Source organism: Diceros bicornis, chromosome 2 (assembly GCF_020826845.1).
Source record: "Diceros bicornis minor isolate mBicDic1 chromosome 2, mDicBic1.mat.cur, whole genome shotgun sequence".
Taxonomy (NCBI): Eukaryota; Metazoa; Chordata; class Mammalia; order Perissodactyla; family Rhinocerotidae; genus Diceros; species Diceros bicornis.
In genome coordinates, this window is record NC_080741.1 from 48,016,992 (window position 1) to 48,039,790 (window position 22,799).

Below are 22,799 nucleotides of genomic sequence, written 5' to 3' on the forward strand. Positions count from 1 at the left end.
ACAAGCTGCTGATCTCCTTTAAGTGCAAGGACAGACTCGGGGACATCTTGGCCATCACATCCCAGTGAGACCTAGCACAGTGCCTGGCACATAGTAAGCCCTCCATAAATATTTATTGAATGAATAAATGAGTGAATGAATGAATGAAAAGTGAATAAAAGATTTGCATCCAGATTGCGTCACTCTCAGGCCACTCAATGAACTTTCTCTCTTCTTTTTATTTTCCCACCTCATCTTTACTGTTTGTTTTGAGTGAGTTTTTGCTCACTGATAAAAAAAAAATTATCAGGACATAAAAGTGCATTTCAATGTTCATTCCACTAAGCCACACTTATCTCGTTTATCTAAGTAAAATAACTTTCTAAATATTGTTTTAAATTCCCCTGCCTACGGCATCGAAATTTGGCTAAATCCATTTCCTGATTTGCACAAACACATGGAGTGTCAGTTGATAAATGGTAGGGCTGCTGAATATTCTCTGCTCCAATTCCAGACACTTCTAAATAGCAGTCAGGGGGGATACGAAACCAAATATTTAATCTTCCAACTCAAGAGCGTGCTCTCCAAAACCAAATATTTAATCTTCTGACTCAAGTGTGTGCTCTCCATAAATGGCTTGCCAATATGAGTAGAAGAACTGGCTTATGTTTGTGTAGCTGAATATTTGAGGGCCATAATTTTAGTCTGAAGAGCTGAAAATGCTACCCCCAATTTATTCCCCTCTTTCTTTTAATTTCTGACATCTGGAACTGTCTTTTGTCTCCCTTAAAATTCTTTTACCTAAAGGAGATTTTTGACAAAGGCGCAAATGGTGCAAGTTTCTGTGTGGAACACATGTTTTCAATTCTCTTGGGTAAATACGTAGGAGTGAAATTGGAGAGTCATGTGACAACTCTATGTTTAACATTTTCAGGAACTGCCAGACTATTTTCCAAAGCAGCTGGATCATTTTACATTCCTACCAGCAGTGTATGAAGGTTCCAGCTTTTCCACATCCTCTCAACACTTGTTATTATGTGTCTTTTTTATTGTCCCATTGGGTATGAAGTGGTATCTCCTTGTGGCTTCGATTTGCATTTTCCTGATGACTAATGATGTTGAGCATCTTTTCCTGTGCTTATTGGTCATTCACATACCTTCTTGGGAGAAACATCTATTCTGATCCTTTGCCCATTTTTTAATTGGGCTGTTTGTCTTTTATTGTTGAGTTGTAATAGTCCTTTACATATCCTAGATACAGTTCCTTTACCAGATATACGATTTGTAAAAAATTTCTCTCATTTTGTATTTTCACTTTCTTGATTCCATCCTTTCACTTTTACCCTAAATATACGATTATATTTGATGTGAAATTTTGTAGACAGAATCTTGTTGGATTATTTATTTAACCCATTCTGACAATCTTTGTCTTTTAATTAGTGTGTTTAAGCAATTTACATTTAGTATAATTATTGATATGTTTGGATTTAAGTCTACCATTTTATTATTCGTTTTTTCATTTTAATCCCTCTCTTGTTTTCCTCTTTTACACTTTCCTGCCTTCTTTGGTGTTATCAAAGTATTTTTTAGTATTCCATTTTATTTTCTCTACTGTGTTTTGACAGTGTTTCTTTGTGTAGTTTCTTTTTCAAGGTTGCCCTAGGGAATATAAGATAAAAACTTAACTTCTCATGGTCTACTTAGAAACAATATTTGCCCACTTCAAGTGACATGTAGAAACCTTACTAGCATATAGGTTACCTTATGCTGTCACCTTTATGTTATAGTTGTCTTATGCATTATATCAGCCAATGTTATATCTTTGGTTTCAAATCATCAAACTTATTTTAAAGAACTCATGAGGAGAAGGCTAGCTCATTATATCTACCCTGATATGTACCATTTCTGTCGCTTTTTCTTCATTCCTGTTGTTCCAAGTTTGCCTCTGGTATTTTTTCCCTTCTGTCTAAAACAACTTTCCTTAATAACTGTTTTAGAGGAAGTCTGCTGACAATTCTGTTTCCTTCATCTGAGGATGTCTTTTTTTCTATTCCTGAAGCTTATTTTTGCTGAATATAGAATTCTGAGTTGACAATTCTTTTCTTTAAGCACTTTAAAAATTTTGTGCCCATTTCTTCTGGCATCTGTGGTTTCTGACGAGAAATCTACAGTCATTTGAATCATAATTCTCCCATAGGTGATGTATCATTTTTCTATTGCTACTGTCAAGATTTTGTTTTTGTCTTTGGTTTTCTTCAGTTTAATTATGATGTGCCTGGGCATGGATTTCTTGGGGTTTCTCCTGTTTGGGATTTGCTTAGCTTCTCTAATCAGTAGGTTTATATCTTTTGCCAAATTTGGGAATTTTCAGCCATCATTTCTTCAACTATTTTTTTCTGCACTGCACTCTTTCTCCTGTCCTTCTGGACTCTGACAACACAAATATTAGGTCTTTGACTATTGTTCCATAGATTCTTGAGGCCTGTTCATTTTGGTAAATATTTTTCCGTCTCTTTTTTTCAGGTTGGTAATATCCAGTAATCTATCTTCAAGTTTCCTAACTCTCCCCTATGTCACCTCCGTTATGTTTATGAGCCTATCCAATGAGTATTTTATGTCAATTATTGTCTATTTTATTTCTAAAATTTCCATTTAGTTCTTTCTATCTCCTATTTCTTTGCTGATACTTTCTTTCCATTCATACCCCAGGGCAGAGGGAGAGCACCCAAGAAAGGCCAAACTTGGAAGGGGTTCAGATCTCATTTTAGAAGTTGTGGTTCAGCCCACTAGATAGCAGAGAAGTCCTCTGGTTTGGTGAGGCTGGTCCAGCTTGCTGAACAACTAATAGGCCACCTCCCAGAGTACAGGTGAAAGACCAGCTGATTAGCAACTGATGGCATGGGCAGGCAGTGGGAGTCTAGGTGCTGGCAGGCTCAGGAGGTTTTCAGAGTGTGGACCACACAGGGACTTGCAAAAGGAGGGGCAGCTTGGTGTGTGCACGGGTGGCTGTGTGCAGGCCACATGGAGGCTCACAGAGAGAGTCTAAGTACAAGCATGGGCAAGAGGCCTTCAGAGGACATGGGCTACACGAGGCTCTGTTTTCTGGGTCAAGAGAGCTGCAGAAAGGTTATTGCCAGCCAAGGCTGCCAGGTTGCAAGGGGACTACATTCTGGGTGTGTGGCTGGGGCACACTCCAATAGGCATCCCACACTGCTGATCCCCCCCCACCCCCCACTAGAAAAGGGAGGAAACCTCTTCCTGCTATACTGTCCTCTCAGTGCCCTCTACTGAGAAAGTTTAACATGGTGTTCATGTTAAAGGACAAATACTTAAAGGAATTCCACTGTATATCACAGAGTTTATACACTGAAGGGTGCATACAGAGCTGAGAGGAAATAAGTTGATAACTGACAAAGGAGGTGATCAATTCGTTGGGTTTAGACCTCACATTCCATGTGGGTGGTGATCCCCATGTCAGATCAGTCTTCTGACTCAGCAGTGCTACTCAGCTGTTCCATGTGCACCACCCAGTGGCTGTCTGGGATGGGGATGATGGTCTATCCATGGGTTCAGTTCTAACAGACGTTGGCAAGCTGGTTAGGGTCAGATCCACGCAAATGCAGCTCAGGGATGAGCCCAGAAGTTCATAAACAACCTCATGGGGCTGTTGTCCCAAGCTCCTCCCTCTCGGTGATCTCCCTGGTCCTCTCTGGATTCCTGGGCTCCCTTTTCACTCCTCTGGCCAGAGAGCTGGGGCTCTAGTTACCCTGCTGAGCTGTGCACTGGCTCCAACTGCACCCACGTCAGGGCCAAGCAGTGGGAAGACTGCGAGAGGAAAAAAGCAATGAGAATTTTCTCCACCCTCTGGGGACTACAGCTTCTCTGATCAGAAAGAAAGGATCCCCTCTCTCAAAGTTTTGGGTGATTGAGGGGCTCCACTATCAACCTATTCCCAAGCCCCTCACTGCTACTACTACAGAATCCTAGGGGGGCCTGAGGCACGAGAGGATGGAGAAAAGAAAAGCAGGGATGTACCCCCACTCTCTGAGCATTAGGAGTCCCCTGTTCCACTCCTGGAGCAAAACTAGGTGCTCTGGTGCCCAGTTCTGGGTGTCGGGCTGCCTTGAGTCCAGGCTGGGAAATACAGGAGGGAAAAAGTGGGAAACACACCACAGGTTCGTAGTGCTTTGAATTCGAGTGCCATTTCCTTCTTCTCTTGCAACTGTTTACTTTTCAGAGTCTTCATGTTGCCGATCCATGTATCCTGTCCAGGTTTTACGGCTGCATCTACTGGGACACACGGGATGGAGTGAGCCTACTCCATCTCACCCAGAACCAGAAATCCCGCCTCTAATTTTTCTTTTACCACTTTCCTTACTCTGTTATCTTCAGCTCACGAGCACCCACTGCAAAGGTCTCAGGTTTTGGCTTTTGACATAAAAGCCTCCAAAAAGGAATGGCAAGCATCAGCCTGAAAACAAGAGATTAAAGTCCATAGCCAGTAATGGAGAAATTTTTTTAAAAAATCAGGTAGCCTAGTTTCTTTGAGGAAATCTCTGCACATAATCCAAGTCAACACATAAAAGCAAACCAAAAGGCCAAAGTAAAGTGAAGTGTGTTTGAGCAGTGTGGACAGCCCAGCCGGCCAAGAGTAATTAAAGCTGGAAGGCTGGCTCGCTGTCCAGGGTGTGCGCTCTGGATCAATCAGTGGGGGCTCAGATTCTGTTGCTGAGTTTCTTTCATCTTCTTAGGCCAGTAAATCCTTGAGAAGTAACCAGATCCGTACATTAACTGCCCCTGCATTAAATAATCATTGCTCATTAATTTCTATGCATCAGCTTGGAGAAATGTAATTCAAGTTCCCATCTTAGAGGAATGGTCTCTTCTTGATGCCTTTGTGCTCTATTTTTAAATAGCAGTAAATCACTATTAGTCTCAGTATTTTGATAAGAAAGAGTATATCCTGTCTGTCATCTAACCATTTTCACTATTTCCCCCGTGTTTTACAAAGCAGAGAAAGAGGTTCTCTTCTTCAATTAAAGGTGTTTTGAATGCGCCAGGATATAAATCAGGGTCTTGCCTGTAAGATGTTCTGTTTGCAAATATGTGTAATAAAACTGGAGACTGTAAGACAGTAAGTGATGACTACATTCGCTGGAGGTCTACATGTAACATCCAGAGATTCTGGGAAGCTAAGAAATACCAGCTCCTAAATACCAGGTCCAGGCCAGCTGCTGGCGTCCTGTGTAGCACAGGGCTGAGTCTGCCTCCCTAGACAACTGGACAGGTTGGACCTTAACTCAGAAGATAGTAGCCCCATGGGTGGGCGCTGAGATTGGGAAAGTGGTTTTACAACAAGAGCCCATGAGTCATTCCAGGACAGGTAGGAGCCCCTCCATCCAGGAACAAAGCCACACTGGGGAGCAGAGAGGAGGCAGATGTCAGGGACAGATGCAGGTGCCAGTCACTTGGCAGTTAGGGGAGAGAAGGTCCCCTGGCAAATTTGCAAAGCTCATCCCTTCTTTGTAGCATGAACTCCGGTCAACACAACCTTTCAGGCAAACACATAAAATATAATTTCCTAAGCATTAACTTCCTGCAAAACTATAGAAATATCACCATGTATACTACACCAAAGCAGAAAAGAGAAAATTTAACCTCTACAGGATCCAGTCTGAAGACCCTCAATACAAATAAAGCAATAGCCTCTTAGTGAAAACTTGACAACCGAGTGACTCTCCTGAGGCACCGTGAGAACACAGAGCTTCAGCCGGGGTCCTCACTGAATTTGACAGCAAAGATCCATGATTCCAAGGTGACATCTGATTCCAGTTCCCTGCTGGAGATCTGGTTTTGCATGGTTATGCAGAATCACGAGAACAAGCCTCCAGATTTGGCCTGCTGTCCACAGCCACAGAGCATTTTCCAGAGAAGAACACACCGGGGACTAGGAGAGGGGAGAACAATGATGTCGCTCACTGCGACAGAAGGGACACTGAGTGTTGCCAGGCTCCTTCCTCTCCAGGGCTTGGTGTTCCAGGTCCTGAGAGAAAAGGTCAACTATCAGAGACTCTCAAAGGTTAGATTCACAGTGGAAAAGAAAATTCCTCTGGAAAAACCTTTTGCTTTCCCGCAGGAGTCAGCAAACGTTTCCAGTAAAGGGTAAGATAGTAAACATTTTAGGCCTCTCAGGTGGAAGATATTATTTAGGTACTTACACAACAAAAGAGAAAGCTCCTGGCCTGCCCCTCCCCGCTTGCTGGGGGAGGGCCTACGGAGCAGTGAGCAGGCTTCCATGCTTGTGCCCAGCTGCCACCTGCTGGAGACATTCTCAGGACAGGAGTGACTGAAAGGCTAGCATGCTGGAGCACAGAGGGGCAGTGGGGGGGACTTGCTGCAGTCAGTTTCACTCTCTGCCCCAGTGACACCCAGATGCCTGTGTGTCCTCTTCTCCCAGTCATCTCAAGTTGGGCAGCTGGCTGGACACTTGGTGACTCACTAAGTCACAGCTCTTGAACAGAGATTCCACTGCTTGGTGCCTGGCAGTTGCCAACAGCAGACTCTCCAACATGTAGATGGCAACCAGCGCGGCCCTTGGGCCAGGTAGACAGGTTCGGAGAGTAGAAGAGGAATAAGGACAGAGCGGATACTCCAGCGTGGTCTCCACGGCTCACAGTGCCAGCCTGTTCCAGCAGCGCCCATATGCCATACAAAAACACCTGCCAGTCCTGTGGGTTATAGTTTGCTGATCCCAGCCTTAATGAGCAATAATATATAAAATATTTTGCTTTGGTTGATGTGATGGCTTTAAATTATACCCACAATTTCCTTGACATTCTTCGCTTTAAAAAGGTAGAGCTTAATTCCTGTCCCCTTGAGCGTGGGCTGGACTGAGGGACTCCCTCCTAATGAACAGAATGTGGTGAAAGTGATGGTGTGTGACTTCTGAGACAAAGCCCTATAAGGTATTTCTCTCTCTCTCTCTGGGATCACTCATTCTGGGGAAGTCAGCCACCATGTCACGAGGATGCTCAAGCAGCCCTATGGAGAAGCTTCATGAGAAGAGGAACTGAGGCCTCCTGCCAACGGCCACATGAGAGGAAGCTGTCTTAAAAGCAGATCCTCCAGCCCCAGCTGGGCCTTCAGATGCCTGTAGCCCTGGCCAACATCCTGGCTGCAACTTCCTGGGAGACCCTGCCAGGGTCAGACCCAGCCAGAACCACTCACCTAAGCCACTCCAGATTTCTGACCCTCAGCAACTGTGAGATAATAAATGTTTGTTGTTTTAAGCTGTTAAGTGTTGGGGTAATTTGTTTACAGCGGACAGTAAAATAAGAGGCACTTATAAAAATCAGCTTTATTTTATAGGGACATCTGGTGTCTATATCCAGCTGCTTCCTTGACTTATCCACTTGGACGTCTCAAACGTATCTCAAAGAAACATGATTCCCTACAGACTTACTCATTTAGAATCTATCCATCCCTGGCTGACTTAATTCTCCATCTCAAGAAAGACTCCATTATTTTATTTTATTTTCTTGGCTGAGGAAAACTCGCTCTGAGCTAACATCTGTTGCCAACCTTCCTCTTTTTTGCTTGAGGAAGATTAGCCCTGAGCTCACATCTGTGCCAATCCTCCTCCATTTTGTATGTGGGGACACCACCACAGCATGGTTGATGAGTGGTGTGTAGGTCCACACCCGGGACCTGAAGCTGCAAACCCAGGCCACAAAAGTGGAATGCACCAAACTTAACCACTACACCACAGGGCCAGCCCCAAAAATGACTCCATATTTATCTGGCGGTCACTCCTTTATGCTTTCCGTTTCCTCACTCTGCCATCCACTAAGCAGATATGCGTGCACACACACACACACACACTCATTCACACATCTAATTTACCACCTAAGTCTTAGAGGGCATGCATTTCTCACCACCAATTAGTGTCACATCTGGCCTCGGTTGTGCAAAAGCCTCACAGCTGGTCTCCTGACTTCCCACTCACCCCCGTCTAATCCATTTGCCACACACCAGTGAGAGTCATTTTCCAACAAGAACTAGGTCATGCTGCCACCTAGCTAAAGTCCTCCAGAGACTTCCCTCTGGAATGTGAGGGAGATCCCAGCTCCTCACAGGGCCCAATGAGACCCTGGCTCCCTCTGCCCTTGGCCAGCCCCTCCCGCTCACCCTGACACACGCCTCCTCAGAGCTTGTCCACCCAGCGCTTCCTCCCACCTCAGACTCTGTGCACCGGCTCCCTCCGCCTACACGCTCTTCCCCAATTCCCGCAGCTGCCTCCCACACCCCTGAACCCAGCTTCAGTGCTCTCTCCTCAGTGTGGCCTTCCCAGCCTCCTCATCTACGGTAAGTCCTGCTGTTCTTTCCTCTCTCTGACTCTTGCTTATTTACTTCACAGCACATAATATAAGTTGAATTATTTGATCGTTTGTTTAATTCTATGTTATCTGTCCGTGGATGAGCTGAAGAAGAGCCACAGCTTACTGACAGGAGGAGCAGCCACCTGAGAGGCCCCTGACTTAAGGCCCCCTCAAGTCAGCCCGACACTGAGCAGTCACCCAGTAGCAGACGTTAGGACCTGGAGGGGACGCGAGGGCTACAGATGCCAGGCTCCTGCTTCTGAACCTCACCACAGAAACCCTGTGTATTAAGCCAGTTTATTTGGTGTGTGTTTGTTCTTTGATTCCTGGGAACGCTAAATAACTAACATTTATGGGCACTCATTAAATGCAGAAAGATGAATGTCCTTGCCTGGGAGTTCTCAATCTAGAGGGGAGAACAGATTCTTAAAGGGATACATTTCAATGCAGCGTGTGGATTCGACAACGAGCTGCTGTGGGAGCCAGAAGAGGAGGGATGCCCTTAAGTGTGTGTGGGGTGGGGGTGGGGTCAGGGATGGTGCCTCAGGGACTGTGAGGAAGGGGAAAGGACCATCCGTGCAGGTTTCGTTGAATAATTTTCCACGCTCCCTCCCCAGCCCAGGTATATCAGAATCACTTTACAGAACCCTCTGCTATCCTGAGCCAGAGAGCATGACTGGAAGAACATGTCCCCTGGCACCAGGACACTAGTCTCCACTCCGAAGTCATGTGCCAGGGTTCCAGGCGGGAGGGAGGACTGTCTGGTCATCTAGTCCTCTGCCTTCTTGTCAAATGACAGACTGGGCTGGGGGGTGGGGGGTTGGGTACAGGGCTAACATCTCAGAGAATCTGAGGGGAAAGGATCTGGGGAAATCTTGGAGGACACCCAACAAAGTCCACAATACAGGTGCCAAGCCATCCCTGGTGCTCCCTCTGCGTGCTGGGAGAGGGACAGCAGCAAGGGGGGTGGGGTGGGAAGAGTGAATGGAGCTGTTGTCAACAGGTCACCTGAACCAGCCATGGGGAGAGAGGCCGGCGTCCCCTCCTTCCCACCTACCCCTCAGAGCCCCCAGGACCCCTCTTCTCTTCCCAGGACCAGCTCCAGGCCTTCTGCATCCTTCCAGGTGTATCCCCCACGTGAAGAAGACACCTATCATCAGCCTTGCTGGATCCAAGGGAATGACTAACCAGTGGGAATTTCTGGTAACACCAAGGTACAGTGGGAGCAATAATATGACAGACAGGGGGCTTTAGTGACACATAAATTCTGTCCTCACATAAGGTCACTGTCTGGACCCCAGAGCTGGAAGGCACAGTGAGTTTTCCGATGGAAACAGTGGGGTATATAGGGGCTAAATATTCAAGTGAGGTCAGTATAGTCACAATATTTCAGCCAAATTCTGAATTAAATTACATTTTATGTCACATGATCAGCTTTTCCCTGAAAACACGCATTATTTTCACGGTAATTGGATGACCTAGAAAATCCAGCCAGAGGAGGCAGAGGCTACAGAGAGGATCAAGAAGACAGTCTCAGAGTTTGGCCTGTCTGGGCTGGAGTTCTGCCTCCCCTGCTACTACTGCATGTCCCTGAGACCATTACCTAACCTCTCTGAACCTCCGTGTTCCCATGTGGACACGGGTGTAACCACAGAATCGAGCTCACAGGATTGGTGAGAGGGTCACACGTAATCATTTATGTCAAGTGCTTAAGACAGTACCTGGCACCTAGTAAAGCTCAAAAAAATGTCAGCTATTTAAAGAAAAAAGAAAAGAAATTAAGACAGACTCACTGTCACCAATTAAAGATAAGATAAAAACAAGAGGTACACCAGGAGCATCTGAGGACTTTTCCCCAGCAGGCACCCTTCGCAGAGGTTCTTTGGGAGAACACCCCAGCCCCTGAGTTATGGGAGAGGATTTGGTCCCGCAGAAGAGCAGCCTGTACAGTTGAGCTGCTTACAAAGCCTGACAATTCTCCTCTGGGTCTCCAATCTCCTCTCCACCCTCACCCCCAGCCAGGGAGTGTGAGACAGTCTCTGCGAGGAGAGACTTGCCCTGCCAGGTGTCAATCATCCCTCTCAGGGCACTGAAGACGACACAAACAAAGTTGATTTACCTCCCCTGGACAGCACTTTGGACCAGTAAGTTTGAGCTCAGCCTTGGGCACCAGGGCAGTACACGGGGAGTACCCGCTAACCAAGAGCAGGAGTCATGGGAACCCTGCCACAGCAGCAGCCCCGCTGCAGAAGCCCAGCGACCTGCCGGCCCCATTCTCTTCTTCCCCATTCAGTTCCAGTTCTTGCCCTAAAATGCAGATAAATGCGTGATCCTCAGCCCCGTGTTCCGTTGGGGATCTTCACCCCTGTCCTGCCAGGGCACAGCGGGAAAGACATCAACAAGGAGCGCACTGCCCCCATCCTCCCGCAGGTGCCACACGCCCCCACCCTCCCGCTCCCCGCAATCGCCCCCAGTTTCAGGAGCAGCGGCTCACTCTGCCCCCCGCGCCCCCTCCACGACGGCCACCTACCCGTGACTGCGCGGCAACCCCAAGCCCCTGCCTGCTGAGTGGAAACCGGGCGGCGGAGCCTGTTTACACCCGCAGCGGCCACACGCTGGAGCCGGAAGCGCTCCAACTGCCCGAGCCTCCCGGCCTGTGCGCTAACAGGCTATATTTGTAAGCTGATAATATGATCTGTAGGCCATGTGCTGATAGACCATCTATCTATTCTATGTGACTCAGCCCGGCATGAGACAAAACAGATTTCGCGGAGGAGGGCTTGGCACAGAGCAGACGACCAGCGGGCTAATTTGAGCCTTATAACCCAGGATTATCTGCACCTTGGGTACAGATGGCCGGCCCTTTTTACGCTGGAAATCCTGAAGTGTGTTAAATAAATAGGCCAGAGAAGGGAAAGGGTTCCTGTTCTTAGCCCTCTAAGCTAAGAACCAAACAAAAAGCAGGATAAGAAAGCCATATGACCAAGGAATGTGAAATTTTTTTCAATGTTTGAAGCAACAGATGTCAAAGGTCTTGATTTCATCCTTACATTTTTTCTTTTTAACTTCCTAAAACCTATGTGAGTTTCGGTTCCCTTTAGAGATTTCACTAATGGGGCAAATATGTTTTACTGATATTCAACATTGTGACAATTTGACAATCAGTTAATAATCAGTATAGAGTCGACACAACCCCTCCATGCCCTTTCATGGCGATGGCGCCTCATACACCTTTGCCCTAAAGCAGAAAAACATCTTGTGTCTAATATATACATAATAACTCTAGTTACAAAATGGTCTGATTTTGGAAGGACCATTTTCTATACGGAACATTTTCTATTTGTTGACATTTATAATTGTTGACATTCATAATTAAATTATCACTTTAAATTGTATACCAAGTTGGTTGGGCCCAGATAAATCTTTGTGACTATATTAAATTAGACCTCTAAAGTGTTGGATGTGCTTCTTATTACTTAGCATTAAATTTTTATACTATTTTTCTCTTTTGATAAATAACATAAGTTACCTATTTAGTGACGAATGTTGACTTTGGTTCTTGTTTTGTTTTGTTTTGTTATGGTCTTCTGAACCAAAGAATATAAATTGAAAAAGCTTCAGTTTCAGTTCAGATACTATTTAAATACTATTTCAATTTATAGGAGAGCTAAATATTCAGAAGCTTAATCATATTTAAGTGGAAAAAAATTTTTTTTCCCCACAATGCATTAAAAATACAACAAGACGCCTTTATGATGCTCGCGTTGGAGGAGCAGGGCTGGGAGTATAGCTCAGGCTGCTCAGACTATAGTGTGCACCCAAATAGGATTGAGAAATTTAGCAAAAAAAAAAAATACTTTCAGCTACATTTGAATTTCAGATAAACAACAACTAATTTTTTAAATATGTCTTAAATATTGCGTGAGTCATACTTATACTAAAAACTTATTTGTTGTTTATCTGAAATTTAAATATAAGTGGGTGTCCTGTATTTTATCTGGCAACCCTTCACACAAACCACCCAGGATCTTACTAAAATGCAGAGTCTAACACGAGAGGCCAGAGAGGGGCTGAGTCTGCATCTCTAACACGCTGCAGATGATGCCGAAGCTGCTGGTCCAGGGAAAGACCACAAGCGGCAAGGATCTGGAGTGACCACAGTCTAGGGCAGTGGTACCCAGGGCTGGCTCCTCGCTGGCATGGCCTGCGTGGACCCCTCTTCACTTAGGAGGTTCTAACTCAGTAAGTCTGGGGTGGGGTCCAGTGGTTCACATTCTTAGCATACTCCACAGTTGCTTCTGATTCACAGGCAGGGACATGAACCAGGAAGTACTTTAAAATACAAAATGCACTTTTGCTCACAAACGGAATTGTTGTTATTGTATTAAACTCACTGCGTGCAGACTGCTGCATCTCTGGGCTAATTGTGTCCAGAAAGACCTTGCAGTTTCTGAGCTCTCAAGGGGCAGCAGGTAGAATTACGCCCTGTGGTCTTCGCTTCCCAGTGTCCCCTTGCAGCTGGAGGCCGCCCAACTCATACACAGCCTTGTTATTACCAACCCCGGCTGGACTCTCAGAGCTCAACCCTTTTCACGCAATTCAGCTCCAGCTGGGTTTGCAGCCTCTCGTGACACGCAGCCCACAGACCACAGCTTCAGCTTCTCCACGGGGAGGCGTACGCATTTGCCTCATACCCAAGAGGGCTCCACACACAAGCACAGCCAGACGTCCATGGGGGACCGAACGCTTTCCTCACAGCCATGCTAAATCTAGGACTCTTGCTGGGACACTGAGTCACGCGCACCACAAAGCTTTCTTCCAAGTAAATTCTTGATCTCACCAGCCCGTCGCCCCCATTTCATCACATAATTCTAGAAGATTGAAAAACCCAAAATCTTATAAACTGTTTCATTCTACTTCAATGATTATTACTAACTGCTTCCCACTGAAGTGGGAGCAAGCGGGGAGGGCTCCTGACTCACCACGGCACATTTGCTGGTTAACAGCTTGAGCACAGCACCCTGGGATGAGGAAGGCTGCACTGGCCCTCATATTATATTAACTTACATTAACTACAGGGTCAAATGACACTATTTGGAATATATTGGGTTAAATTAAAATATACTATGAAAGTTAATTTCACCTGATTCTGTGTACTTTGTTAAAGTGGCTACTAGAAAATTTAAACTCATACATGAGACTGTCATGATATTTCTACTGGGCTGCACTCCCCCAAGTCAGAATCTAGACTTGGACAACCCTCCAGTGGGCAATCCTGACTGCTGCTCCCCTCACCACCAAGATGGGCCACGGGGGGCGCTAAGAACCCAGGATCAGAGCAGAATGCTGCATCCTTCTCTCTAAGACTCATATTTGTTTCTTTTTTCCCCCGGGAGTAGGCCAAGCCTCTTCACGATATAATCTTATTCAACTGGGAGAGGCCAGAACTCAGATCTGTGCCAGTTCCATCACTGTGAGCAACGTCATCTGTACCCTGGAAGCTGACCACACGTCCGTCGGGTCCACAGGCAGTCCTGACATGACTCTGACCAGCACCCCCTGGAGGATGACTTTGCGGATGGATCGGATCTATTAGGAAACCCAGGGAGGCTTTGGTCATTCCCTCTCAGCCAAACAGTAATTATCAAGAATGCAAATCCTAAAATTCCCATTGAAAACTCTTTGTGTGTGGTGGTACAATTGTAGATGGAAAACTATTTCTGTTTAATTTTTTCATTTTTTTTCAAATTTTGGTACAACCATTCTAAGATTAAAATGAGACATATGTACACACAAAGTCAAAACAAAACAAACAAAAAGCCACACACGAATGATAGCTACTACGTGCCAGGCACAGTTCCAGGTGCTTTATAACATTATACCTAACCTTGGAAAATATCAGAAACAAAACAGGAGGTAAAATGTACTACTGTCTTTACGTAGCAGAAACTATATTCAGCACTTTCTGTTATGTCATCTCGTGCTGGCCACAGCACTGAAAGGGAGGCATTACTCCATTCATCTTACTGACCAGGCTATGAGGCCCAAGGACTCCCTGTTGTTGGGTGGACATGGGCACTGGACCCAGGCCTGTGAAGCACAAAGCCAGTGACCCTCCTGAGACACTGTGCTGTGTCCAGAAGCCTGTTTACCCTTATTTTATACATGAATCTCTTTTTTCTAAGCCCTTAGAAACCACACATTCTCCTCAAAACAAGTCACCACCACCTCTCCCACTCTGTTGAATCTTCACAGACCCTGCAGATTCTGCCTTCTCACCCTTGACCACATCTGCACATCTCTCCATCGCCACAGCTTGAGCATCACTCAAGGCCTCTGCATTTCCTGACAGCTCCATTGCAAGTCTCACCCCAGCTTCTGTCATCAGTATTATGTCTCTCTGATGCCAAAGAGATCTTTCCAAACACACAGACCTGCTCAGGTCACTCTCCTGCTTGATTCTTCATATTTCTACACTTAAAAGGCAAACTCCTGGGGCCAGCCCAGTGCCACAGTGGTTAAGTTCGGCACTCTCTGCTTCGGCAGCCCAGGTTGGCAGGTTCAGATCCTGGGCACAGACCTACACCACTCATCAAGTCATGCCATGGCAGCAACCCACATACAAAATACAGGAAGACTGGCACAGATGTTAGCTCAGGACTAATCTTCCTCACCAAAAAAAAAAAGGCAAACTCCTTGGTATACAAGGTCTTCATGACCTGTCTCCTGCTGACCTCCAGGCCTCCCCTGTCACCAGCATCACCATCCCTTGCCCCATCACACTTCTCCAGCTCATCCACACCCCTTCCTGATTCCTCCTTCAGCCAGGCCCATTCATGCTTTTGCGCCTTCGCTCTGCAAATACTACTTAATTACATGTCCATTTCCTCTTGACTGTGAGGTCTTGAGGATAGGAACATTGTTTGTTTAAATCTTGCTCGTCATAGCAACTAGCCCATTACCTGACACATGGTAGGAATAATGAATGAATAAATGAATGAGAGAAGTTGTCTGACCCTGCCTCAGGAGGGAGAGGTATGCAGAAAGGCAGTAACATTTGTCCAATACCTAAATGTGCCAGAAATAAAAGTTGTTTATCTTAGGGCATCTCTGTGGGGCAGGTGTTCATATTCCCATTTTATGAGAATAATGAAGGATAAGAAGCTGAGGTTATCTGTTTAAAGCAGGTGAAAAGTGCTCAGGGGTATGCACTCACCTCCCACTCTGACATTAAACATATTTGTTGAGAAACTCGAAGAAGCCTGGCCTTACGTGTTGGCATCAGACTGGCAGAGCAGCGACCCTGGAACACCGACACAAAGAACACCCACAATAAAGCTTCATACACAGAGCCCACATCAACTCTTAATCAAACTACACCTGGGCCTGTGTAGCACTCTGGGGAAAACCTAACCTAAGTGACTTATCTAGAGATTGAATAATAAAATGGATTTCAGATCTAGTGATTTTCATGAGTGGATAAGCAAAAAGGAAAATGCAAAATACATATTCAGAAATTGAGATGGAAAAAAATGCCATTTTTTCCCATTATTAAAATCTTGAATTCACTGTCGCCTTGTTCTAGCCAGAAGGATCCAGTTCTACACCAGCTAGTCTGTTTGGTGTCCCGTGCTGTCCTGATTAATTCCCCTCGTGGCCCATGTACTTATGGTGTCAGATGTACCATTAGTGTGTGTCTCTTCACATACTGTCCAGTTCGGGATGCTCTAACAAAGTACCACAGATTGGGTGGCTTATAAACAACAGAAATTTATTTCTCACAGCTCTGGAGGCTGGAAGTCCAAGATGATGGCACCAGCATGAGGGCCAGATGAGGCCCTCTTTCAGGTTGCAGACTTCTCATTGCAGACCTTGTATCCAATACTCTTATAAAATTTACTTATTATATTAGCTTGCTAGAGGTGCCATAACAAATACCACAGACTGAATGGCTTAAACAACAGAAATTTACTTTCTCACAGTTCTGGAGGCTAGAAGTGGAAGATTAAGGTATCAGTAGGTTTGGTTTCTTCTGAGGCCTCTCTCCTTGGCTTGCAGATAGCCACCTTCTCCCTGGGTCCCCCCATGGACTTTTCTCTGTGTGTGCATCCCTGGTGTCCGTCTGTGTGTCCGAATTTCCTCTTCTTCTAAGGACAACAGTCTGATTGGATTTGGGCCAACCCATATAACCTCATTCAACCTTAATTACATCTTTAAAGGCCCTATCTCCAAATCTGTCACATTCTGAGATACTGAAGGTCAGGGCTTCAACATATGAATTTGTAGGAGAACACAGTTTAGCCCACAACAACAGCCTTCCCAGAAATTTTATAAGCTAAGAACTCTGGCCAATACAAGAAATCAGATTATCACTGACTATCCTGTTATTTTCTTTTTATAACCCCCAGTGTTTTAAATTCATAGCATTAACCACTATTTACAATTGGATATTTGATTGTTTACTTTAGAGTACACTCTTCCAACAAACTGTGAAGTTCAAAAGGGCAAGATCCTTGCCTGTTTAATTCACTCCAAATGCCTAATACCAAACATACTTCCAGGAACATAGTCAGTACTTAACAAATATTTGGTAAATTAATGAATGAATCCCTATTTAATAGATAAGGAAAATAAGTATGTCTAAGAGATTTCTTAAGATTATTTTTATGATTGTAGTTTCCACTTCCAGTAATGATAGAGTAGGTAATTCAGACCAACCTGCAGAAAACAATTAGAAACTTGGACAAAATAATTTTGAAAAACTAGTTTAAATCATCAATAGATCACCTAAATTTAATGAGAAATTGAGATGATTCAAGACTGTGTTAGAGTTCCTCAGAGGGTTGTTTATTTCTGGTTTATCCTTATCCTTGGAGCACCTCATGGTTCCAAGTTTACCAGGAACTCCCTCCTGAGCTGATTCTCAACTCTGTTTTGTCCCCTTAGCCTCCACGAGTCTGCAGAAATCAGTTTAGACCCTCAATCTCTCAGCTACCTATTCCAGAACTAGCAGATGCCTCTAGGGCAGGGGGTTGGCAAACTACAGCCTGCAGGCTAAATCTGGTTTAATGTCTGTTTTTGTAAATAAAGTTTTATTGAACCATAGCCATGCTCATTCATTTAGGTATTGTTTGTTACTTCTTTCATGCTGCAATAGCAGAGTTGAGTTCTTGCTACAGAGATTATATGGCCCACAAAGATTGAAATATTTATTATCTGGCCTTTTACAGAAAAAGTTTGCTATTCTAGGGGGACAAGGCCCCAAATACATTGATTTCATTTCTAAGATTCCTTCTTTTCTTGCATCTTGGCCTTGTTGATGATTTAAACCAGTATCAGGAAGTGGTAAAGGTACCAAGTTGTGTAAGACTTTGATAAGTCAAGGACACATAGTGAATTACACTAAATGTAATGGACTAAACACTACAATTAAAAGAAACTATTACTGCTTACAAAAAACACATCTTAAATATAAAGCTACAAAGAGGTAGAAAGTAACAAAAAAGGGAGGGGGTGCATAACAAAAAAGGAAAGTTGGCAAAACTATGTTAAGATCACACAAAGTATACTTAAAAGAAGACTTGCTAGCAATAAAGAATATTTCATAATGCTAAAAAAGACAATCCAGAAGACATCAGGAAGATATAACAGCTCTAGATTTGTAAGCAGATAATGATATGGTCTACATTCATATAATAGAAAACTTTAAAAAATTAAAAGGAAAAATAGACAAATCTGCAGTGGAATATTTTAACATCTTCTTTCAGTAATTGAAAGAAGACAAAAAATTAGTAAAGATATAGAATAAGCTAATATGAAATGGACAAGATTAACCAAATATACATCATAGAACACTGAACTCAGGAAAGCATAGCACAATTATTTTAAAGGACCAATTATTTTTTAACTGAGTATATGTCGGGTCATAAAGCAAATCTCAACAAACTTTAAAGGACTGAAATCGTAGAGAGTATGGTCTCTGATCATGATACAATTAAGCTAAAAGTCAATAAAAATTAACTACAAAATATCCATTTATTATAAATGATAATGCATGAATCAAAGAAGAAATCACATTGGAAATGAGAAAACACTTTACAAATGATGGAAATGAAAATATAACATGTTATGCTGCTAAAAACCTTAATTGCAAATAGTAAAAAATAAGAAATCTAGAGCCATAGAAGAGTCTGAAAATTAGTGATCTGAGCTTTCATTTCAAGTAATTAAGACAAAAGACCAGAAGTGTAAATCCAAAAGAAATAGAAGGAAGAAAACAAAAGAGCAGTGAAAAACGAAGTTAAGAAATAAGCATACAGTAGAGAGGATCCACAAAGGCAAAAGCTGGTTCTTTAAAAATAAAGAGAGGGGGGGCCGGCCCGGTGGCGCAAGCGGTTGGGTGCGCGCGCTCCGCTGCAGCGGCCCGGGGTTCGCTGGTTCGGATCCCGGGTGCGCACCGACGCACTGCTTGGTAAGCCATGCTGTGGCGGCGTCCCGTATAAAGTGGAGGAAGATGGGCACCGATGTTAGCCCAGGGCCCTCTTCCTCAGCAAAAAATGAGGAGGATTGGCGGATGTTAGCTCAGGGCTGATCTCCTCACAAAAAATAAATAAATAAATAAATAAATAAATAAAGAGAGGGGCCGGCCAGGTGGCGTAGTGCGTAAGTTTGCGGCTCTGCTTTGGTGGCCTGGGGTTCGCAGGTTCAGATCCCGGGCGTGGACATAAGCACTGCTTATCAAGCCACGCTGTAGCAGGCATCCCACATATAAAGTAGAGGAAGATGGGCACACATGTTAGCCCAGGGCCAATCTTCCTCAGCAAAAAGAGAGAGGAGGATTGGCAACAGATGTTAGCTCAGGGCTAATCTTCCTCACCAAAAAAAAATTAAAATTAAAAATAAAAAGAGATGACAAAAGTACAAATATTAGAAATAAAAAAGGAGCCATCACTACAGATCCTGCATACATTAAAAGGTCCTAAGATAATGTTATAAACATCTTTATGCCTATAAATTTGAAAACGTTGTTGAAGTGAGCAAATTCCTAGAAAAAATAATATACTCAAACTGACAGAAGAATGAATAGAAAATCTGAACATTGTTATAATTTATGGAAAAAAATGAATTCATAATTAAAATTTATCCCACTCCTCCCAAAAAAAGCCAGATCCAGACGGCTTCACTGATGAATTCTACCAAACATTTAATGAAGAAATGACCCCAACATTATAGCAACTCTTTCATATAACAGAAAAAGGGAACAAGTGCAAACTCATTTTGTGAGGCAGACATAATCTTGAAACCAAAACATGACAAAGCCATTCAAAGATATGCAAATTACAGGCCAGTCTCAATCACAAACATACATGCAAAACTCCTAAGCAAAACAGTAGAAAACTAAATCCAGCAAAACATAAAATTGATTTGTATCATGACTATGCTTGGGTTTAATCAAGAAATGCAAATTTGTTTCAACGTTTGAAAAATCAATCTATGTAAATCACTACATTAACATAATAAAAATAATCATCACAACGGATACACAGAAAAATATGGCAAAATTCAATGTTCATTTATCATTTTTAAAAAATTCTTAGAAAAGCAGAAATGAATACAATTCCAGAATGGCTACTCCATAAAAGCAATGAAAACACTGGCAAAAACCTTCAAAATCAACTTTTCAGAATCCTCGGGCCAGAGTTAACCAAAGGCTTGCAACAATCTGAGAAGAGTTTGATCAAGAAAAATGAATGAATCTCAACAAGAACACTAACTTGCCCCTGTCCTTCACTCTCTAGCTCTGCAGTAGCCTTGGAAAACCACAACCTTGCAACTATAGTAGTGGTAAAAACCAGCAGCCCATCAACCACTGGAGGGGAATGAAGGGCTAGAGCTCCCTAAAAGCCCCATGCTCCAGGTATTGTCACCATTTGACATATCAAAGAGCTCACTGAAAAACTTCATTTTTAGGGCTTGCTTTACTTGACCTGACTCAGAGCTCACCCCATGTGAACAGTCCTTTCCCCAGGGTATTTGTTGGGAACAATCTCTGGCAATCATTTATCATTGCAGCTACCTGAGGCAGCATTACCAGTTAGAGCTAACAAAAGCCTGACAAGAAAATGTAAAATGAAAAATCATAATGTCCATAGGGAGCTTTGAAAAACTCTGACCTATTTCTGGGAATCTAGAGGGCCACACACATGTGCAAGGCTGCACACATGCCCAGGAAAGACCTGAGAAGGCCCTACTCTCTCCTCTCCGGCTGATTTGAGGCACCACACAGGCAGGAAGTGAAGGCAAAGACAGAGCTGTAAACTATCAGCTGGAGCATGGGAGTCATGCCCCTAAATACACAGAGCCCCTCAGCAAAGGCTGGGAGACGTGGGTTCAAGGAATTTAAGGAAATCTCTCTGCCTAATCAATAGCTGACAACCGAGCTAATCAAGCAGAGACTGCAGTGGCCACACATGACAAAGAATACAGATTTTAAAGAATTAGTCCAGGAAAGTCACTAAATGAACAAATAGTAACAACAACAAGCTCTAGGGAGGTGAGGAATCTGATTTTCAGAGTTGCCACATTGTATTATTTTAAATGTCTAGTTTTTAACAAAAAACTATGAGACACACAAACAAACAGAAAAGTATGGCCCATACACAGGGCAGGGGGCCTGGAGAGACAGTCAACAGAAACTGTGTCTGAGGAAGCCCAGATACTGGACTTACTAGACAAGGAGTTTAAATCAGCTATTACAAAAAAATATATTTAAAGACCTAAAGGAAATTATGTCTAGGGGCCGGCCTGGTGGCACAGTGGTTAAGTTCACGCGCTCCACTTCAGTGGCCTAGGGTTCGCAGGTTCTGACCTGGGGGATGGACTTACACACCGCTCATCAAACCATGCTGTGTCAGGCATCCCACATATAAAGTAGAGGAAGGTGGGCACAGATGTTAGCCCAGGGCCAATCTTCCTCAGCAAAAAAGAGGAGGATTGGCAATAGATGTTAGCTCAGAGCTAATCTTCCTCACCAAAAAAGTAATAATAATAAAGGAAATTATGTCTAAAGAATTAAAAGCAAGTGTGAGAATGGTATCTCACCAAATAGAGAATATCAATAACAAGAGAGAAATTACGAGAAAGAACCACATAGAAATTCTGGGGTTGAAAAGTACATTAATTGAAATGAAAAATTCACTAGAGAGACTCACAGTATATGTGGACTGGCAGAAAAAAGAATAAAGTCAATTGAGATTGAGGTTAATTGAAATTATATAATCAGAGGAACAGAAAGCAAAAAGAATGAAGAAAAATTGACAGAATTGAAGGGAGAAATAGATAATTCAACAATAATAGTTGGAGACTTCAATATACCACTTTCAAAAACAGATAGAACCACCAGGAAGAATATGAAGAAGGAAACAGAAGACTTGTATAACTCTATAAACCAACTAGACCTAACAGACATCTTTAGAATACTCCATTCACCAACAGCAGAATACACACTCTTTTCACACACACACACACACACACACAAAATGAAGTCCTCTCCTAAGCCGTTCTCCGTCCCTCTTCCCCAGTTTACATAACAATATAGCTCTAAAATGACTCGTCTGAGCACCCCTTCCCCACTGAGATTGCAGATTTTTGAGAGCAGGAATCTATTCTAAACCCAACACAGAGATCGGTGGCAAATACAAGAAGAGGTTTCCAGTTGCTGTTTGCTAATTTCACCAGGGAAAACAGAGAGCCATTAACTTGTTAATGAACGGGCCAGGGCATCACTTCAGCTGAGAGTGTGATATCAGAAGCTGTTGGGTGCTGAGCTGGGTGGGACTACAGGCCCCGCCATTCCTCAGCTGGAGGAATTCCCCAGCCCGGCCGGCTGCTGTCTCCCATCTCTGGCCTGCCTGAATGTTCGGGGGACAATGACAGAGATAAGACACAACATGTGGTCAAGAGTCCTATGATAAAAGTAGGCTCCTACCTGAAAACCTCATCATTGCGCTACAGAAATGGCTGTTCTTTTGATTAACTCTTTAGTTAAGGTTTAATTCCATATGTTCCTGACCACCAAAATAATTGGTCAATAATATGAATTGGCTGTTTAAAGCTAAAATCTATCCTATCTCCACATGTGTTTTCTCCCCTGAATTTTAGACAGACGCTGGATGTCTGTCTTTTGATGTTTTTGGTTCGACTATTCTTGGTTGGTTGGATGTTTTTAAGTCAAATGCTCATTTGTATGATTTTAAACACACAATTCTGTCTCTCTATTTTTTTGTGTGTGTGTGTGAGGAAGATTAGCCCTGAGCTAACATCCATTGCCAATCCTCCTCTTTTTGCTGAGGCAGACTGGCCCTGGGCTAACATCCGTGCCCATCTTCCTCTACTTCATATGGGACACTGCCACAGCATGGCTTGGCAAGTGGTGCATCAGTC

General features: G+C 43.7%; 1 protein-coding gene across 1 annotated transcript in view; it reads right to left on the reverse strand.

Moving 5' to 3' along the window:
• Positions 1-22,799, reverse strand: part of LRRC2 (leucine rich repeat containing 2) — a 48,195-nt gene that overhangs the window by 23,152 nt on the left and 2,244 nt on the right. The gene's annotated exons all lie outside the window — the stretch shown is intronic.